This window comes from Ricinus communis, chromosome 4, assembly GCF_019578655.1.
Source record: "Ricinus communis isolate WT05 ecotype wild-type chromosome 4, ASM1957865v1, whole genome shotgun sequence".
Taxonomy (NCBI): domain Eukaryota; kingdom Viridiplantae; phylum Streptophyta; class Magnoliopsida; order Malpighiales; family Euphorbiaceae; genus Ricinus; species Ricinus communis.
In genome coordinates, this window is record NC_063259.1 from 4,131,935 (window position 1) to 4,151,966 (window position 20,032).

General features: G+C 34.8%; 1 non-coding gene across 1 annotated transcript; it reads right to left on the reverse strand.

Moving 5' to 3' along the window:
- Nucleotides 1-4,525: 4,525 nt before the first annotated feature.
- Nucleotides 4,526-4,632, reverse strand: LOC112535707. The gene has a single exon (XR_003079791.2). It is a non-coding gene; the product is annotated as a small nucleolar RNA R71 (small nucleolar RNA).
- Between the last annotated feature and the right edge of the window lie 15,400 nt (nucleotides 4,633-20,032).

The following is a 20,032-nucleotide window of genomic DNA, read 5'->3' on the forward strand; positions in this document are numbered from 1 at the left end:
CTAGGGAAAAGTTTGAGTGTAAGCTTGGAAACACTTGAGTTTGATCTTGCACCTGTAAAAGGATTATTGATAATGATATACTCAACTAGAGATTAGAAAGTGGATGTAGGGTTGGTTAATATCCGAACCACTATAAATCTTTGTGTTTATTCTTTTCTTCTTCCCTTATCTTCTTTGCATAAATTTTTAATTTACCATTCTTTCTACTTCACCAATTCAATCCCCTTTCTTGGTGTATCAAGGGCCAATAAAGAATAAACTGTTAAATAATAAAATTAAAAATAAGGATACACTGGAACCAACTTCTTTTATCCCCAGCGAAGTCACCACTATGGCTGTGCATCCAAGTGTTTCTAGTGACTACAATACTGCAAGGCTTTTCAACATAATTGAGAACACACTAACTAGTTATAGGAAGTCGCCACCCGGGTAATTCTCTAGGACACTTTTACTAATTGAGTGACATTCTAGATTTCATAAGGAAGTTTCGCCACATCTAGAGATGGATTTGGAAGCCAACTTCCTTATTTGTGTATCTCTATTTATAATTTTATTGTTTAATAGGCTATTCCTTATAACTATAGCATTATAATTCTACAATCAATCACTTCAGTATGTGAGGTCCACCTAAGTCTAGCCCCTTTTAGTTAGGCCCAATTTTTATTTATACTCAATTATGCTCAAGGAAGCCCAACTAATCTAGCCCAATTACAAATTTATTCTCTTGATTACCAAGTTATTACCTTATATGGACTGCTAATTGCATGCCAAGGCCCAATTCAATCATCATATTCTAAATGAGTTCATTAATTAATATTAGACATGGAAAAGCCTGCTAAGTCTAATTAGATTTTATTTTAGGCCCAGCTTATCAATATTTTAACCTAATCGATTATAATTTACATGCAAAGCCCAAATTTTAAGCTTATGTTTAGGTGTCCAATTTTATATAATCAATCATATAACAATTATTTGCCATTCATCAATAAAAAGAAAAAGCAAATTAAGAAAAATAAAGAAATTAGTAAATCTAAATTATTACAATCCTTCCTACAGCTAATAATCTTTTAAAAAATAACTAAACTAGGTCAAAATTGGCAAAAAGTAATAAAAGGGATCAAAATTCGTAAAACAAGATGGATTTGGGACAAACAGCCGACTGGCTGTACATAGAGCCAATAAGCTCTGGCCTTTTGTTCCAATGCTTAATGAGTATAGTTTACCTACTTACTTTTGGGTCAAAGCCTTCAACACATCATGCTATTTAATAAATAGAGTTTTCAAAAGATCTATTTTAAATAAAACATCTTCTAAGCTATGGACTGAAAGAAAGCCAAAAATTTCATATCTAAGAGTATTTTGATGTAAATGTTACACTTTAAATACAAAAAAGATCTTGGAAAATTCTCATCCAAAACGGATAAAGGTATATTTTTGGGGTATTCCTCCTTTAGTAAAGCCTATAGGGTATTCAACAAAAAGTCTATGGTAGTTGAGGAGTCTATGAATGTTATTCTTTATAAGTCTAGTACACTTGATCTTGTGAGAGGTTCTTTTGATAATTTTTTAGGTGATTTTGAGAAACTTAAGATCAATGATGATATGAATCAAAGAGGAGAATCTTGTCAAACTCAACCTTATTTAGATGAACCCTCTCCACCCCCTTAAGAAGAACTCAATAAGAATTGCCTAGAGAGTGGAGGGAACCAAAGGGGAATCCAAAAGAACTCATCATAGGTGATGTAACTAAAGGTGTAAGTACTAGGTCTCAATTTAAAAATTTAGACTGCTTTTGTGTATCAAATTGAGCCAAGAACTATTAATGAGGCTCTTAATGATGAATGTTGGATGATTGCCATGCAAGAGGAACTCAACCAATTTAAGAAAAATTAAGTTTAGAAACTTATCCTTAGACCTAAAGATCATCCTATCATAGGTTGTAAATGGGTGTATAAGAACAGTTAGATGTGCAATATTCCATCACTAAAAACAAAGCCTGATTGGTTGCCAAAGCTATAACCAATAGGAAGGCATTGACTATGATAAGATTTTTGCTCCTGTAGCAAGATTGGAAGCAATTAGAATATTACTAGCTTATGCATGTCACATGAATTTTAAACTTTTTCAAATGGATGTTAAAAGTGCCTATTTAAATGGTTTATAGAAGAAGCGTATGTTGAACAACCTCCCGGTTTTGAACATCATGGATTTTCAAACCATGTATTTAAATTAGCTAAGGCAATATATGGATTAAAACAAGCTCCTAAAGCTTGGTATGAAAGGCTTAGTTCCTTTTTGTTGCAAAATGGTTTTACAAAAGGGAAGGTTAACCCAACACTCTTTGTAAGAACACATAAATATGACATCTTAGTTGTTTAAACTTATGTTGATAATATACTATTTGGTGCTACTAATGAGTCCTCGTGTGAGGAATTTTCTAAGTGCATGACTGGGGAATTTGAGATGAGCATGATAGGTGAGCTCAAGTTCTTCTTAGGATTGTGATAAGTGCTAAAAGCACTTACTTTTGAGTCTTATTTTATCTTGATTTCACATTAAATTAAGGTTAATTTTTTTGTTAGAGTTTGTTTTTAGTCCTTTTTAGGTACTTGGAAAAGCTTACATGACAAGTAGAGGTTTTAGCATCAAAATACACGGAAATCAGCCCAAGAAACACTTGTTTATCAAGAGATGGAGAATCACACGGGCACGACATGGGAAGAGCTTGCTCATGTAGCCTTCCTGTGTGAGATGCAAAGAATGGCAGTTTGTTCAAGGAACGACACAAGAAGAGGATATACCCATGTGCCCTTCTCCTGTGACCATAGGATTATTTCAAGAGCGATTTTGAGCTAAGGATGTCACATGGCCATGTGGTGCCTGTGTGTTCCCCTTGTGAATATAAAAAGACACTATTTAAAGGAACCTTTATAATTGTTTTATAAAAGTTGAGTCATATTTTCATTTGTAGAGAGAGAAATACTGAGAAACTTCATTTTCCTTTCATTTTTAGGGTTTTGATTGGTCATTTCTAAAGGAAGAACATCAATTCCTTCATTCTTTTCCAAGATTGAAGATTCAAGGCTGAAGATTTCATCTCTACTCTTCTATGAATAGTTTGAGATCTTCTTTCCATAATCTTTATTTCTTTATTGTGATGTTTAGGAACTAATTTTCTTGTTATTTGGGTTTTGATAAATCCTAATTTGTTTTGTATAGATTGATTTAAAATTAATGTAATTAATCTTTTCTATGACTTGTTTTGTCCTTTTGATTGCTCAATTATCTATTTCAATTGATAACTCGATGTATTGATTGGGATTTATTTTCATAAATTGATTAGAGATAACTTTTTATGAATTGATCACATCTTAGGGATTGGGGATTGATTAGGATACTAGAGATAGATCTATAAAATCCTTTAGTTCAATAGTTTCTTAATCTTAATGCATGACCTAAGTGAGTGGATTTGAGAAGAGATTCCTCTCCCTCCTCTTAGAAATAGGGGTTTAATCACTTGAGAAAGGTTTAAACCTAATTTTGTGGAATGCCAACTCAACTCTTGATTTGAGTTATGAAATACTTAACTTATTAGGGGGATTCACTACCTAAATATGTTATATTTGATAAGTTTACCAGTTTTTTTAATCTTTGTTTTCAATATTATTTTTTTAAATATTACTACACCCAAAAAAAAATTTGATTGCTAAACATAAGTATATTATTGAAGGTAGTACTCACAATTAAGTCCCTAATGGTATGATACTCTTATTCATCATTGTATTACTTAATATGAATGGTGTACTTTGTCGTGTGTAGATAATGTGCATCATATTTTTTGCGCCGTTGTCGGGGACTCTTTTCTATTGTGATATTATTAGTAATTCAAAAGCTAGTGATTTAGCATTTTTATTTTTTATTTAATTTAGCTTTATTATGTTTGTGTTTCCTCTAGGTACCTAAATCTGTATTGACCCGAGCTAGTTCGACGAAACTATTCGCTTACGAACCAGAGTTGGAAAGAAGTTTGAGAAAGCAACAAAGAGAAGAACGAGAATGAGCTTTAGCCGAAATGGTGGCGGAGTTATAGAATCAATATCAAGAAGGAGAACCAAACCAAGAAGAGGAACAATTAAGAATGGGAGCTCCACTTAGGGAGAGAACCATGCAAGAGTATGCATGTCCAACTCTTAATAGGGCTACATCGAGTATTGGGAGGCCGAATGTTCCGGCAAACAACTTCGAGATTAAGCCCAACATTATTTAGATGGTGCAGAATAATTGCATGTTTGATGGTTTACCCAACGAGGATCCAAACACCCATTTGGATGATTTTCTAAAGATATGTGATACCTTCAAGATTAATGGGATATCTGATGATGCTATTCGATTGCGACTATTTCCATTCTCGTTGAGGGATAAGCCAAAGAAGTGGTTGAAGTCTTTTCTAGTTGGGACATTTACGACCTAGAATCAGTTGACTGAGAAGTTCTTAGAGAGATAGTTTCCACCTTCTAAGACGGCCAAGTTGAGGAATGACATAGCAGGGTTTCTTGAACAAGAGAATGAGATTTTGTACGATTGTTGGGAATGTTTCAAGAATTTACTGAGAAGCTGTCCACATCATAGTTTACCTTTATGGCTGCAAATTCATACATTCTTTAATAGACTAAATTATGCAAGTAAATAGTCTATTAATGTTGCAGCAGGTGGATCACTAAACAATAAGACTCCTGAGCAAGCTATGAATCTTATTAAGGATATAACAGTTATGAATTATCAGTGGCAGAATCCAAGAGAGCAGGTTCGAGTCAAAAGGAGTGGAATCCATGCGGTAGACCTCTCTAAATGCACAGTTAGAAGCTATGAGCAGGAATATGGATGTTTTGACTATGTCTTCATTTAGAAGACAGACACAAGTTATGACTTATGATTGGTGTGGGGGTGGTCATCAAAGTCAAGATTGCCAAAATGGCAATACTTTCTCTAAATTAGAGCAGGTTGATTATATAGGAAATGCTCCTAGGCAGCAGAATAATTCCTACAGCAATACCTATAATTCGGGTGGAGAAATCACCTGAATTTCTCTTAGAGGAATCATAATCAACAAAGACCTCCACCCCTAGGTTTTGAGCAGCAAAACCAACATTAGGCTCCTCCTAGAAGGAGTAATCTAAATGAGACGATGAAGAAGTTCATCTCGGCATTTGAAACAAGGTTTCAAACTACTGAGACAGCTTTTAGAAACCAGCATGCTTCGATTCAGACCTTGGAGAATCAAGTGGGACAAATTGTAAAACTCTTAAGTAAGAGGCCTTAAGGAAGTTTGTCGAGCAACACATAAGCCAAACCTAAGAAGAAGCTTAAGGTTACATTGCAAAGTGGTAAAGTGCTAAAAACTAAGATGAATGAAGTAGATGAGAATTATACTACGATTGAGAAGGTTAATGATGAACAAAAGGGTGTACAGGCTGTAGTAGAAGAAAAAGTATAATTAACATCAAAGTCTGCCCCTATTGTGAGAGAATATCAACCAAGGACACCCTTTTTAGCTCATCTTTAGAAGGATAAATTGGATACATAATTTCGTTAGTTTCTTGAACTCTTTAAGCAGTTGCATATTAACATACCTTTTGTGGAAGCTCTATCACAGATGCCCAAGTATGCTAAGTTCTTAAAGGAACTCCTCTCTAGGAAGAGGAAGCTTGAGGAAGTATCAATGGTACAACTATTCAAAAAGAACTCAACGATCATTTAAAGGAGACTACCAAAGAAGCTAAAAGAACTAGGGAGTTTTACTATCCCATGCTTTATTGATAATTTAAATATTGATAATGCACTTGCTCACTTGGGGGCTAGCATTAGTGTTATGCCTTATAATTTATTCAAGAAACTAGGAGTTGGAGGACCTAGACTAATACTCATGAGTATTCAACTAGCTGATAAATCTATTGTATATTCCAGGGGTTTCATTGAAGACTTGTTAGTAAAGGTTCAAGAGTTTATTTTTTCCTGTGGATTTTGTAATTATGGATATGGATGAAACTATTGATGTTTCCCTTATTTTAGGAAGACACTTTCTTGCTACAGCTAGGCCATCATTGATGTTCATGATGGTAAGCTTATTCTTAGGGTACGGGAAGAGTAAGTAACCTTTCATATCCTTAAGCTATAAGACATCCACTTGTACTTGATGACATGGATTTTAGTGATGATAAAATTAAGCATGAGACTATGAATTGTATTTCATCTATTGTTGCTAAAGATCTTTTAGAGTTATGTTTGGTGCAGGAATAGGAAAAATGTGAGATATCAGGAGCTTCAGAACTACTAGCCTACCTTGAGGCAGCAAGGCCAATGAGAAAGCAATTATTCGAGTCTATTTAGATGCCGAAAGAAGGATGGATGAAGCCTTCCATTGAAGACCCTCCTTCTTTAGAACTCAAGCAACTTTCGGATCATTTGGAATATCCCTTCTTGATGGAGGGATCCAAGCTACTAGTAATAGCCAGTTCTGCATTACTGGATGACCAAAAAGCTAAGCTATTGGAAGTCTTAAGGAGGAGGCGGAGGGCAATAGCGTGGAAAATTACAGATATAAAAGGAATCAGCCCTTCCTTTTGCACACATAAGATTCTTATAGAAGAAGACTTTAAAACTGTGGTGCAACCTCAAAGGCGTCCCAATCCCAACATGAAGGAAGTAGTAAAAAAGGTGATTAAGCTTCTTAATGTCAGGATTATATATCCTATTTCGGATAGTTCTTGGGCAAGCCTAGTACAAGTAGTGCCTAAAATAAGAGGCATGACAGTTGTTGTAAATGAAAATAATGAGCTAATCCCAATAAGAACTGTGACAGGATGGAGGGTGTGCATCGACTATAGGAAGTTGAATGATGCCACGAGGAAAGATCATTTCTCATTTCCATTCATTGATAAAATGCTAGAGAGATTATCAAGGCATAAGTACTACTGGTTTTTTAGATGGTTTGTCGGGATATTTTCAGATTCCAATAGCCCCTAAGGATCAGGAAAAGGCTACTTTCACATGCCCCTACATAACCTTTGCGTATAGAGGAATGTCGTTCGGATTGTGTAATGCACTAGCTACATTTAAAAGGTGCATGATGGCTATTTTTGATGACTTGGTTGAGGATATTATTAAAGTTTTCATTGATGAATTTTCTGTCCATGGAAATTCATTTGAAGAATGTCTAGAGCATTTGGAGAAAGTATTGATAAGATGTGAGGAGACCAATTTAGTGCTAAGTTGAGAAAAATGCCATTTTATGGTCCATGAAGTCATTATGCTTGGAAACAAAATCTCTAGTAAAGGAATTGAGGTGGATAGAGCAAAGATTGAGACTATTGAGAAACTACCACCTCCTTCCTCCGTCAAAGCTATTAGAAGTTTTCTTGGGCATGCAGGTTTCTACCGTAGGTTCATTAAAGACTTCTCTAAAATAGCTAGACTTCTTACTAGAGTTTTGGAGAAGGATGTTAATTTTATATTTGATGAGGAATGTATGGCAGCCTTCACCTCCCTAAAAGCCAAGTTTGTCAGCACCCCAATTATGGTAGCACTGGTTTGGAGTCTCCTCTTTGAGCTAATGTGTGATACAAGTGGCATTGCAGTTGGAGCTGTTCTTGGTCAGAGGAAAGAAAAGCACTTTCAGCCCATCTATTACATGAGTAAAGGGATGATTGACACGCATGCGAACTACACTACTACTGAAAAGGAACTGCTTGCAGTTATTTTGCTTTTGACAAATTTTGATCATACATGATTTTGTTAAAATGATAGTATACACTGACCATTAAACATTGAGGTATTTGTTCTCTAAAACTGATATGAAACCAAGATTGATAAGATGGGTTTTACTCTTGCAGGAATTTGATTTGGAGATACACGACAAAAGAGGAGCAGAAAACTTGGCAGTTGACCATCTATCATGCCTTGAGAACCCCCATTTGTAGAAGTTACACGAGAGCGACATTAATGATCACTTTCTAGATAAACAGTTGTATACTATCACAAATTTAGTAGGTAATTTAGATTTTTCAATACGATGATGGTATGCTGACTTTGAAAATTATTTAGTTGCAATGGATCTTCCAAAAGAATATTCTTATCAACAAAAGAAGAAATTCTTTGCAGATTTGAAATATTGCTTTTGGAAAGACCCTGTTCTATTTAAAATATGTGTCAACATGATAATAAGAAGGTGTGTGGCATGGCCAGAAACTGTGATCATTATTGGTCATTGCCATAGTGGACTAGCTAGGGGATATTATCAGGTGAGTAAAACAACTCAAAAAGTTCTAGAATCAGGATTCTATTGGCTAACTCTATTTAAGGATAGCCAATCATTTATCCGAGAATGTGACCGTTGCCAACGTATAAGTAATATTTCATCTTGTGATGAAATTCCCCAATACATAAACTTGAATGTAAAATTTTTAATGTATGGCGCATAGATTTCATGGGACCCTTTTCCAGTTCTTTTGGCAATAAATATATATTGGTGGCTATTGATTATGTCCCTAAATAGGTCGTGGCACAAGCTTTGCCTCATAATGATGTAAAGGTAGTAGTGAAATTCTTAAAAAAGATTTTTTACAGGCTTGGCATCCCCAACGCCATTATTAGTGATAGGGGTACACACTTTTGTAATTCTCAGCTAGAAAAAGTATTAAGGAGAGTTGGTGTCACGCATAAATTTTGCTACCCCTTATCACCCACAAACTAGTGGCCAAGTAGAGAATACCAATAGAGAGTTAAAGAGGATCCTTGAGAAAACTATAAAACGATCTAGGAAGGATTGGTCCATTAAACCAGATGATGTTATATGGGCCTACAAGACTGCGTTCAAAACAGCCTTGGGAACTACTCCTTTTAGATTAGTATATGGAAAATCTTGTCATCTACCTATTGAAATTGAGCACAAAGCCTGGGCGATTAAATAAGTTAATCTTAATCTAGCTAGTGCAGGTTTGAAGAGAAAAGTGTAGGTTAATGAATTGGATGAATGGAGGCTGCATGTGTATGAGAATGTCGGTCTAACTAAAGAACACACAAAGTGAAGGAGAGAGTTTCAAGCTGGAGATAAGGTGCTTTTGTTCAATTCAAGACTTTGACTATTTCCAAGTAAGTTAAAGTCACGTTGGTCAGGCCCATTTGTTGTTAAACAAATTTTTCCATATGGAACAGTTGAGTTGATCCATCCTTAAAAGGGTAATTCAAAAGTTAATGGCCATAGATTGAAACTATATTTTGGAGGAGAGTTTGATTTAGGAAAAGAAGTTTTACAACTTCTCAAGTCAACATGAGTAGATACAGAATTGTCTAGCTAATAGGATGTTAAAGGAGCGCTTGGTAGGAGGCAACCTACTACTTACTTTTAATTAGTTTTACTGTTACTTTTATTTCTGGTTAGTTATGTTTTTATTATTATTTTCTTCTTTTTATTTTAGGACTAAGGATTTGAGCCCATTCCTTACTCCTACTAGGTTTTAGTTTAATTTCTCATAGGTTAGAGCCCATTTTAATTCAATTAAGGCCCATAAGATTTTAGAGTTTTACTGAATTAGAATTAAACTAGTTGTTGTATTAGAATTGTCTTTCTTTTCCTTTTCTTTAAGGAGTAAGAGTTTAGTTTCACTATGATAGCTAGAATCCTGATATTATTCTAATAAGGACTATCAACTTTTGCAAAAATGCTCTATAAATAGGACATCCTCTATCTTCCCTTTAAATTTTTCATTCTTTCTACTTCTCTAATAGCCATGAGTACTCAAAGAAACTAGGTGCAGGATGTTCCTTCTTCACCTTCACCGTCACCACCTAAATCTAGGCATAGATCATGATTACCCACACCACGCTTAGATAGATTTGTGAAGCGGGATTTTCCCTTACCTCGTTCAACATCCCATAGAATATGGGTAACATTCTATAGGAGAAGAAGACTATGGGATCCAAGACCAGAGGAGTTTACTGCCATATTAGCTTATCAAAGAGCATACCCCTAAATCAATGAATAAGTTTACACTTTAGAGGAAATAGTGGAGAATGAGCGCCTATGAGAGAGCTTACCAAGAGAGATATTTTTATGAAGATTATACTATGGATGAAGATCCAAAATCTGATGCAAGTATAGAGAGTGATCCTAGTGAACCTAGTGATTAGGAAGGTCGAGAAATCACCCTACCTAGCCCAAGACCTTGAGGTCGTCCCAGGAAGCATGATCGTATCATCTTGACACCCAAAAGAGGATGAGGATGTTCAAAGAAGGTTGCGCAACCCCCTAAGGTTAAGAGAGGGAGAGGGCGCCCAAGGAAGCCATTGGAATAATATTTGGTCTCTAAATTCTAGTTAATAAATTTTTCTATTAGTTAGTTGATTATTCTTTAGTTTTGTTTAGGGTTTAGAGTTAAGTTATTTTAGTTTTGGTTAGTCCTTTATGCTTTTTGATAAGTCTAATTTCTTTCAATTCAATTTTTATTTGAGATTTAAACATGTTTGTGTGAATTGCTCGTTTTTCAATTTTATTATTAATTGAATAAGGCATATAGGAGTTAGTTGCATGATTCCATTAAAAAGAAAATTATGAATTTACATAATATTATGCACCACATGGTCGTGTCTCTTTCATGTGGAGTAGAGGGAATAGGCCGAGAGTAAGCCCATATGACACAAGGAGGAGACATGCCCGTGTCCCTCCCGTGTGAAATTGAGCAAACTTCTCGAAACTAATTGAACCCATACGGGGAGATCACACACCTGTGTCTCCTACCTGTGTAACATAAACAAAACATCCTAAAGTCATTCCCATCAACACGGGGAGGTGACACGCTCGTGTCCCTCCCGTGTCTCTTCTTGTGTGGAACAAAAAAATGCAAAATATAAAAGTATGTTTCTCATTTTCTCATTTGATCATAGAACAACCCTAGCCTCCTACCCTTTTTTCTCTAAAAATTTTATAATCTTTTTCTCATTTCTTCTCACTCCTTTGCTCCCAAATACCATATTTTCCTTTTAACAACACTCTTTACCCCTCTTTTACTCTTTCCGTTTCACTCTTTTTCCTTTTCTTCATAATGGGATCCAAGAAAAGTGCATCCAAAAAGCGAACTCCTGCCCAAATCCCAACAGAACGTCCAAGGAGTGGAAGTTCTTCATCTCAAGCCCTCCTTTGGCCGCCCCATTGGTTTCTTTTGATCGTAATCATCCATCCGTGCAATTTAGCAACAACGTCTTCCGAGCACGGTTTGAAAATTTAGCCAACAAGAAATTTTGCCTAACTCGTCACTTCAATTGGGAGTTTATGCATTCTATTGGCTTTGAGGAGAAACTTAGAGGATGGGTAAACCAACTGGCATGGAAGAAATTTTTTGAGATTTCGGAACCCACTTTTAGAGAGATCACCCTCAACTGTTTGTGTACTCTATGCTTCGAGGTTGGCTTAAGGATTGATTGCACGAGTAAGACAATGAAGTTTCGATCAGGAAGAAAGTATTTTGATATGTCAGTGAATGAGTATGCCATTGTTATAGGTATCTATACGGAGGAAGAAGTAGCATCCGATGAATATAGGCATGCGCCTTTCAAGTTCTTTGAATATAGGCATGCGCACTCTGGAAGAGGTTTGGGTAAAGTTGGCACCGAATACACCTAGGTTTGTGACCTCTAAATCAAAGGCCTCCGCTTTTGATTCTTTTCCACTGCATTTTATGCATTTCTTATTAACTATTATAATCACGAGTAGAGGAGAGATTGGAGGGATTGCACTCAATATGACCTATTTTATTTGATGTGTCTAGAGGAGGGTATATGGTGCAATATGGCTTTGAGTTTATTAGTGTATTTGCTAGAGTAGGCCAAGAAATTGGACAAAGGGTGTTTGTATGGTGGTATGTACATAACAAGGCTAGCTAAGAATCTGCGGATTTTTGATGGGCTTTCAGCAATGACATTGGATGGGTTACTAAAATTGATAGGTCTTGAAACCTTGCAGCACAGGGAAAAGGTAGAATGCATTCTGCCTAACATACCTTTACCTCAAGATGATTTTCAGTTTGACTTGTCAACTGATCCACCGGTGTTCACTATCGATACCCCAGGTGCATCGCTACTCCCTAAGCAGATAGACCATCGGCTTCTTCTTTCCGTCCCCCACCTTCTAGAGGTGAGCCATATAAGGATTGGATGGCCTACTACTTTGTGCGGACGGATGAGGATCTAAAGTCGATAAAATTTAAGCAGCAAATTTGCATATTGGGAATGCAATTTCATGGGCTTCAATGTCAGGACAATAAGCTGCTCAATAATTAAGTTCAAATGCTGGGGATGCTTCGAATTAGCAAGAGATGATGTGTCGCCAACAAATGAACATAGACTGGTTCCAAAAATCATTGGTGTATTATTGGCAATCACAAGGATATGCTCCGCCACGACCTCCACCGAGTTTTTATCAATCTCATCAAGTGCAACCAAATGATGGAGCAATTCATGAAATTGATTCCGATGACGGCGATGAGGAGAAAGACGACGATGATGATGACGATTGAATTGCGGGCTAAATGCCAAATTTGTTTTTATGTTATTTATTACATATTTTGAACAATTTAGTTGTTTTTTTTGTTTTTTTTGTTGTGTTTTGAATTAGAATGGTTTTAATTTCTGCATAATTTTCTTTTCTTGTTCAGTATATTTTATTTGGTTTTATTTAACAGTAACTTCGCTTCCCTAATTTGGTGGGTTTTTATGATTCCCTATTACCTTTATGATTATCATTGTGTTTAATGTGTGTTAGTTGAACAGGTACCTCAAAGTTTTAGACTTGGAATTATGCAATCTAGTTAGATCTACGAAAGCAACTTTTTTCCCGTTGTTTCTTTTGATTTTTATAGACACATTGAGGACAATGTGCCTAATAAGTGTGGAGGAAGGTTTTATTGTCTTTTGCTTATTTATGATTGATCTATGTCGAGCTTATTGAATTCAATTAATTACTTGTTATGATTTTCTCTCTCTCGAACTTGTAGGTTCACAATAATGATTTTAGTTACTTGTTTACTGAATCGGGATTTAGTTGATTTGGCTATGAATTGTGAACTAAACTCAGTATTCATGCTAGGGTTTTGAGTGATATATGTCGCATATCTATTCTTCTAACTTGAGGCCTTTGTTATATTTATGAGTATTAAGTTTTCAGACATATCTAATACCCCTTTACATTTTCTTATTCTTTGAAATGTAAAAAAATAAAAATAAAAAGTAAAGAAAAGTACAATGCTAAAAGTTTTTTGCTCTAGTCCGCTATTGTCAAACAAAGGTTCGAACTATAAAGGAAACAAACTAAAGAAAAGTGGAGAATATTAGCAGACATTTGAATTTGTGATTCTAGTTGAGTAACCAGGGGTAGGCATCACAAATGTCTACATTCGCGTTAAAGACTAGATTGACCATCTTAAATATGCATGAATCTCTAAAAAAAATTAAATAGTGGTGCTTCATGGGAATATGTTTATGTTTAAGGGGAAATCTTTATCTCTATTTTCTTCAAAATTTTGAGTTGTTTGGAAAGAATGCTCATTTCCCTAACTTAGGATGTGAACCGGTTGTCGAAGCCCTTCAAAATAAATTATTGATTTTCCTAAACTAACTTGTAGAAATAGTGAAACCAGGTCGAATCCCATGGGAACCAATATGAATAGCTTCTCAAAGTTAAATAAAAATGGATTTGAATATTTGAACCAAAATTATAAATAAACAAAAAATAATGAAGGTTGAATATTAAAGTAAATAAAAATCAATCTTAACAAATTTCCAATTCAAGAGTGCTAACTCCATCCAATTGTAATCATGATCATAGGCTTAAATATCAATTTTTCTATTCAAGTACTTAGTCTACTTATTCGGAAAAGCCGCAACAAGTTAAATTCTCCTAATATAATTGACTTAGACCCAGCATCCAAATCAAAACTTACCATTAGTCAACTGGGCACGATAGTGTTCCATATCAACTCAATGATAGCATTAAGAATAATGAGAATGACTAAACCAACATTAATTAATTGAGATAGCTGCAATTGAATTAATCTTGTTCCTTTATTTCTCTAGAGCCTATCATGCAAGCTATGTAATTCGAAAAGGCTGCAATCACACACATATAAGCCAGCTCCTTGCTACTTGTGTCAATCGTTCATGACAATTACGGATCACAAACTCAAAGTTTAGCAATAGAAAAATCAATATCAAAGTTGACTCGTCAGTTCAATCAATATCAAAAATTCATAAATAATAAAAACAAGAAATAAGGAATACTTGAATTAAAGAAGAATTCTGTTAAGCACAAAGCCTCACAAAATCACAATTGGAATTTATTCACTCTTGAATCAGAAACTAAAAACTTAGCCACACATGGTGGAATAAAAATTCACAAGAAAAGAACATAAGAAGATAGAAGAAAAATAATAATAATCTCAAAGTACTCAGCCCCCCTTTACTTGGTAGAACTAGCCTCCTTATATAGGAAGTCAAATCTAAACCCTAATAAGATAATTCTTATAAAAAAGAAATAAACTTCCTATATGATCTTATCCCTATAAGGAAGGATAAGATAAAGGGTAATTTAAACAAATTAAAATCCTAAATAACATGGGGTTAAGTTTTCTTTATCCAGCACTTCCAAAAATAAAGGGAATTATATAAAAGTGGGTCCACCACGAATTTATCTTGAAAATTCGAAATTCTCTTCTGTAGATTCCAGCAGCTCACGGATTGTAAGGCGTGGTCACGCCTTATTGAAAATGATCTTCTGCCCAAATTTTTGCTCTTCCTCCAAAAGACTTGGTTTTTAACAAGTGATACCTTAAAACATTTCTTTAGGCTGAATTCTACTCAATCCTTGATATTTCACCACCTAGGTCAGAATAAACATAATTTCCATAATTAAGTACATTATTCAATCAAAATGTAAGGGAATTAAACACAATAAGTATAACTATTTATGATCTATCAGGATGTCAAGTATTTCAATCCACGTGCTTCTTATTATGAAATTACTTTAAAAGTTGGTATTTTGTTTAAGAATCCAGCCTTGGCTAATGATTCTAGATTGTGATGAATAAATGATTAACTTATGAATTATCTGACATTTATTTTTTTGGAAAGAGAGAGTTTGTCATCTCTTCGTTTTTTATTCTATTCAATTTGCTTAAGGACTAGCAATTGCTCAAGTGCGGAGAAATTTGATAAGTGCTAGAAGCACTTATTTTTTACTCTTGTTTATCTTGATTTCACCTTAAATTGAGTTCTGTTTGTTTATTAGAGTTTGTTTTCAATCCTTTTTAGGTACTTGGCAAAGCTTACATGACAAGAAGAATTTTTGGCATCAAAATACATGAAAATCAGCCCAAGAAACACTTGTTTATTAAGAGATGGAGAATCATACGGACACGACAGGGAAAGAACTTGCTCGTGTGGCCTTCCCGTGTGAAGTTTAGAAAGTGGCAGATTGAAGGAATGTATCACATAGGAAGCACACGCCCGTGTGGTCTTCCCGTGTGAGATGCAAAAGAATGGCAATTTGTTCAAGGAACGACATAAGAAGAGGACATGCTTGTGTGCCCTTCCCGTGTGACTAGAGGATTGTTTCAAGAGCGATTTTGAGCTAAGGATGTCACACGGCTATGTGGTGCCCGTGTGGAATATAAAAAGATAATATTTGAAGGAACTTTTAAAGTTATTTTATGGGAGTTCAATCATATTTTTATTTGTAGAGAGAGAAACATTGAGAAGCTTTATTTTTATTCCATTTTTAGGGTTTTGATTGGTCATTTCTCAAGGAAGAACATTAAATCATTCATTATTTTTCGAGATTAAAGATTCAAGACTAAAGGTTTTCATCTTTACTCTTCCATGAATAGTTTGAGATCTTCTTTTCCTAATCTTTATTTCTTTATTGTGATGTTTAGGAACTAATTTTCTTGCTATTTAGGTTTTGATGAACCCTAATTTATTTTGTACGAATTGATTCAAAGTTAATGTAATTAATCTTTTCTATGAGTTGTTTTGTCCCTTTGATTGCTTAATTATCTATTTCAATTGATAAGTCATCGTATTGATTGGGGTTTATTTTCATAAACTGATTAGAGATAACTTTTTATGAATTGATCATATTTTAGGGATTGAGGATTGATTGGGATACAGAGATAGATCTACAAGATCCTTTGGTTCAATAGTTCCTTACTCTTAATGCATGACCTAAGTAAGTGGGTTTGAGAAGCGATTCCTCTCCCTCCTCTTAGGGATTAGGGATTTAATCACTTGAAAAAGGTTTAAACCTAATTTTGTGAAATGCCAACTCAATTCTTGATTTGAATTAATTGTTGTTTATTGCATGAAATACTTAATTTATTAGGGGGATTCACTACCTAAATAGGCTTTATCCTTGATAAGTTTACCAATTGTTTTAATCTTTGTTCGAGATTATTATATTTTTAAATATTACTATATCCAAACAACATTTTGATTGCTAAATATTAGTATATGATTGAAGATAATACTTATAATTAAGTCTCTAATAGAACGATACTCTTATTTATCATTGTATTACTTGATACGATCGGTACACTTTGCCGTGTGCGGATAGCGCGCATCAGATTGCAAATTTAGTAATGCAATTCATCATTGTATTACTTGATACGATCAGTACACTTTGCCGCATGCGGATAGCGCACAGCAGATTGCAAATCAAGTAATGCAAGGATGGCATCTTTATCAATAAATCCAAATACACTTGGGAACTTCTCAAGAAATTCGGAATGGAAGGATTCAAGGTTGCTAAGACACCAATGAGTACATCAATAAAATTGGACAAAGATGAAAAGAGTAAGATTATTGATGAGAAAAGATATAGAGGTATGACCAGATCTTTACTCTATCTTACAGCTTCTAGACCCGATATTATGTTTAGTGTTTTTTTGTATGCTCACTTTCGATCTAGTCCTAAAGAGTCTCATTTGCATGTTATTAAGAGAATTCCAAAATACTTGCAAGGAACCATGCATCTAGGTCTTTGGTATCTCAAGGAATACTTTATTTGACATAATTGGCTTCTCCAATGACGACTGTGCGGGTAGTCTTTTAGATAGAAAGAGCACTTTGGGTACTTGTCATTTCTTAGGTGAATGTTTAGTATCTTGGTTTAGTAAGAAGCAAGTCTCGGTTGCCTTATCCACTATCGAAGCGGAATACGTCGTGGCAGGTTGTTATTGTACCGAAATTATATGGATTAAGCAGCAACTCAAGGATTATGGCTAAGTGCTTGGTCACATACTAATTAAATGTGACAATACTAGTACTATAAACTTATCTAAGAATCCTATTCAACACTCTAGGAATAAGCATATAGATATTGGACATCACTTTTTGAGTGATCATGTCTAAAATGGTGACGTAGTATTAGAATTTATTGACACAAATAATCAACTTACTGACATATTCAACAAAACTCTTAGTGAAGATAGATTAAACTTTATCAAAAGGGAACTAGGTATGTTTGAAGGAAATTGTCTCAATTGATTGTACTGTATTTAATTATCTAATTTCAAAGATTGTTGAATGGATTACAATAAAAGTCAATGTGATGATTTTATTATTAATTCATCTATTCATACATCAATATGAATTACATATGATATAGGACTAAAGAAGAGATCATTTGCATTTAAAGATTTTCAACATTTTCTAAAATTTCAAAAATTATGGTCGCGATGCAAGAGCTCGGTCGCAAAAATGGGCGAGGATTGAAGCCTTGCTTCTATAGTATTTTTGTCAATTTTCGTGATCGTGACTCAATTAATCTCGGTTGCCGAAGCTAGTCAAACTAGCCATTCTAACAGGAATTTGAAATTTACAGTCGCACTCCATGATCACGGTCATGAATTGCATGATTTTTGCAAAATTTTTTACCGTTATTTTGAACAATTTATGAGGAGTTACACCTCTTAAATGAAGTTTTGCCATTTTTGATTGAATTTTGTGTATAAATTCCCCCAGACTTCATTACATACACTTTAACATCTTCAAACCCTTTCAAGAAAATTCTCTCTTCTTTTGAGCATTCTTTAAAACTTTTTCCAAGTTTCATCACATATCATCTCCTTCATCTTTCTCTAAATGGCTCCTAAGAAGACCACTTCCTAAGGATACAAGGGCAAGGATAAGGCCTAAGATGAAGATATTCTTGCCTTCTCTCTAGACATATCCACAAGAACAAAAGGAACCAACCAAAAAATAAGGAATAAGTACAAAGTATTTGCTAAAAAGAAGTCTGAGGTATCTAAAGCCCCTCTCAACATGGATTTTAGAAAGCTTGGAATATATGAAGATGTTTTTTAGCACCTCAACAACATTCAAATAGAGAAGTTGGTTTATCCAAACATGGATGGGCATAAGGAACTAACTTTGGAATTTTTAAGTTCCCTAAAAGTTAGCAAAAGGCAAGGAGGAGAGCTTGGATACTTTGGCATAACATTCAACCTTTTTAGCCAAAGGTTGCAATTGGCAAGGAATGAACTTAGAGGGATATTCAACTTTCAAAAACATGGAATCACGGCCCTTGGGGATCTCTAAGTAAGTTTAGTTTCTTTTTGGAAAGAAATTTCTATTGAAACCAAATTAGATAAAAACTCTAATGTCAAACACTTCAAGTACCTTCTCCATTGGACTCTTCACAGAATCATCACACTAACCATTCATGGAAGGTATGGTGGTCATAAGAAGATCACCCAAAAGGACCTTTGCATTCTCCATTGATGGTCCACAACAAGCCTATCTAACTCACCTACTTCCTCATTGATTATCTTGTCTATCTCTCTAAATTCTCTCGTGGTTGTGTCATGGTTTCATCTTATGTCTTAATGAATGCAAACTACTTCAAACTTCTCACCCTAACCAACCTTGTCTTTCTAAAAGACCCCCTACTCATGAGCAAAAACTACATAACCATCCAATACTTTTTTCATTCTAAGATTCTAAAAAGAAAGGGTGATGAGTCTTTGAGAGATATTTTGGGTACAAGTGCCTTTTCCTCTATGGAACAAGCTAAAGAAAAGAAGTGGGTTAGGTTGCGTTTGGAAGAGGGTGAAGAGGAAGAGGAGGAAGATGTAGAGGAAACCAAGAGTAAAGAAGAAAAGGTTGAACAAGAGACAAGTGTCCCTCAAGAAAGGATCACCCTAAGGGATAAGATGATGATCTTCATGACTAGACAAGCTAAAAGGATTGAGAAATTCTATAGACTTCTCAAACATGTCCATGAAGTTCTCATTGAGATGTAAAAGCACCATGGAATCCTTCCTTATCATCTGGATTCTTGGCACCTATCCCATGATGAGTCTAATGAGGAGGAGGATGTGAATAAAGAGGAATCAAGTGGGTCCAAAGATTTTTAGACGTCATTCTTCATTCATCTCACTAGCATTCATGTTTTCAATGTTTTTATGTTTTTTATTTGCTTTTGACCTTAAGTTACATATCCTTGTATAATTCCACATTATTATTAATATTAATGCTTATTGTTGTGATTACTTTTCCTCCCTTTATTTCTCTTCTTTATGTTTTATAAGTTCCTCTAATGTTTTCCCTTTTTTGAGTTTGACAAAGGGGGAGAAGCTTACATAATTCATCTTATAACTCTTAACTAATATGCATAAAGTAAGGGGGAGCAACATCTTAGGGGGAGTTAGACTACAAACATCAAACTTGAGCACACACTTACTTACTCTTAAAAATTTTTCAATCAATTTGTTTGTCAAAATCAAAAAGGAATAATTGTTAGCCAAGTGCCTTGTCATTCTTTGTTTTGATCTTAACAAACAAATTGAAATGTCACTCTAATGTTTCTTTAAGTGTTGGTATTGTAGCATTAAAGGTTGCCTCGAGAATTGCGACTGCAAAAAGTAACACTTTCATGGCGAAAACTTCGAGAATATAAAAGTTTAAACAATACGACTGCACTAGGATGGGG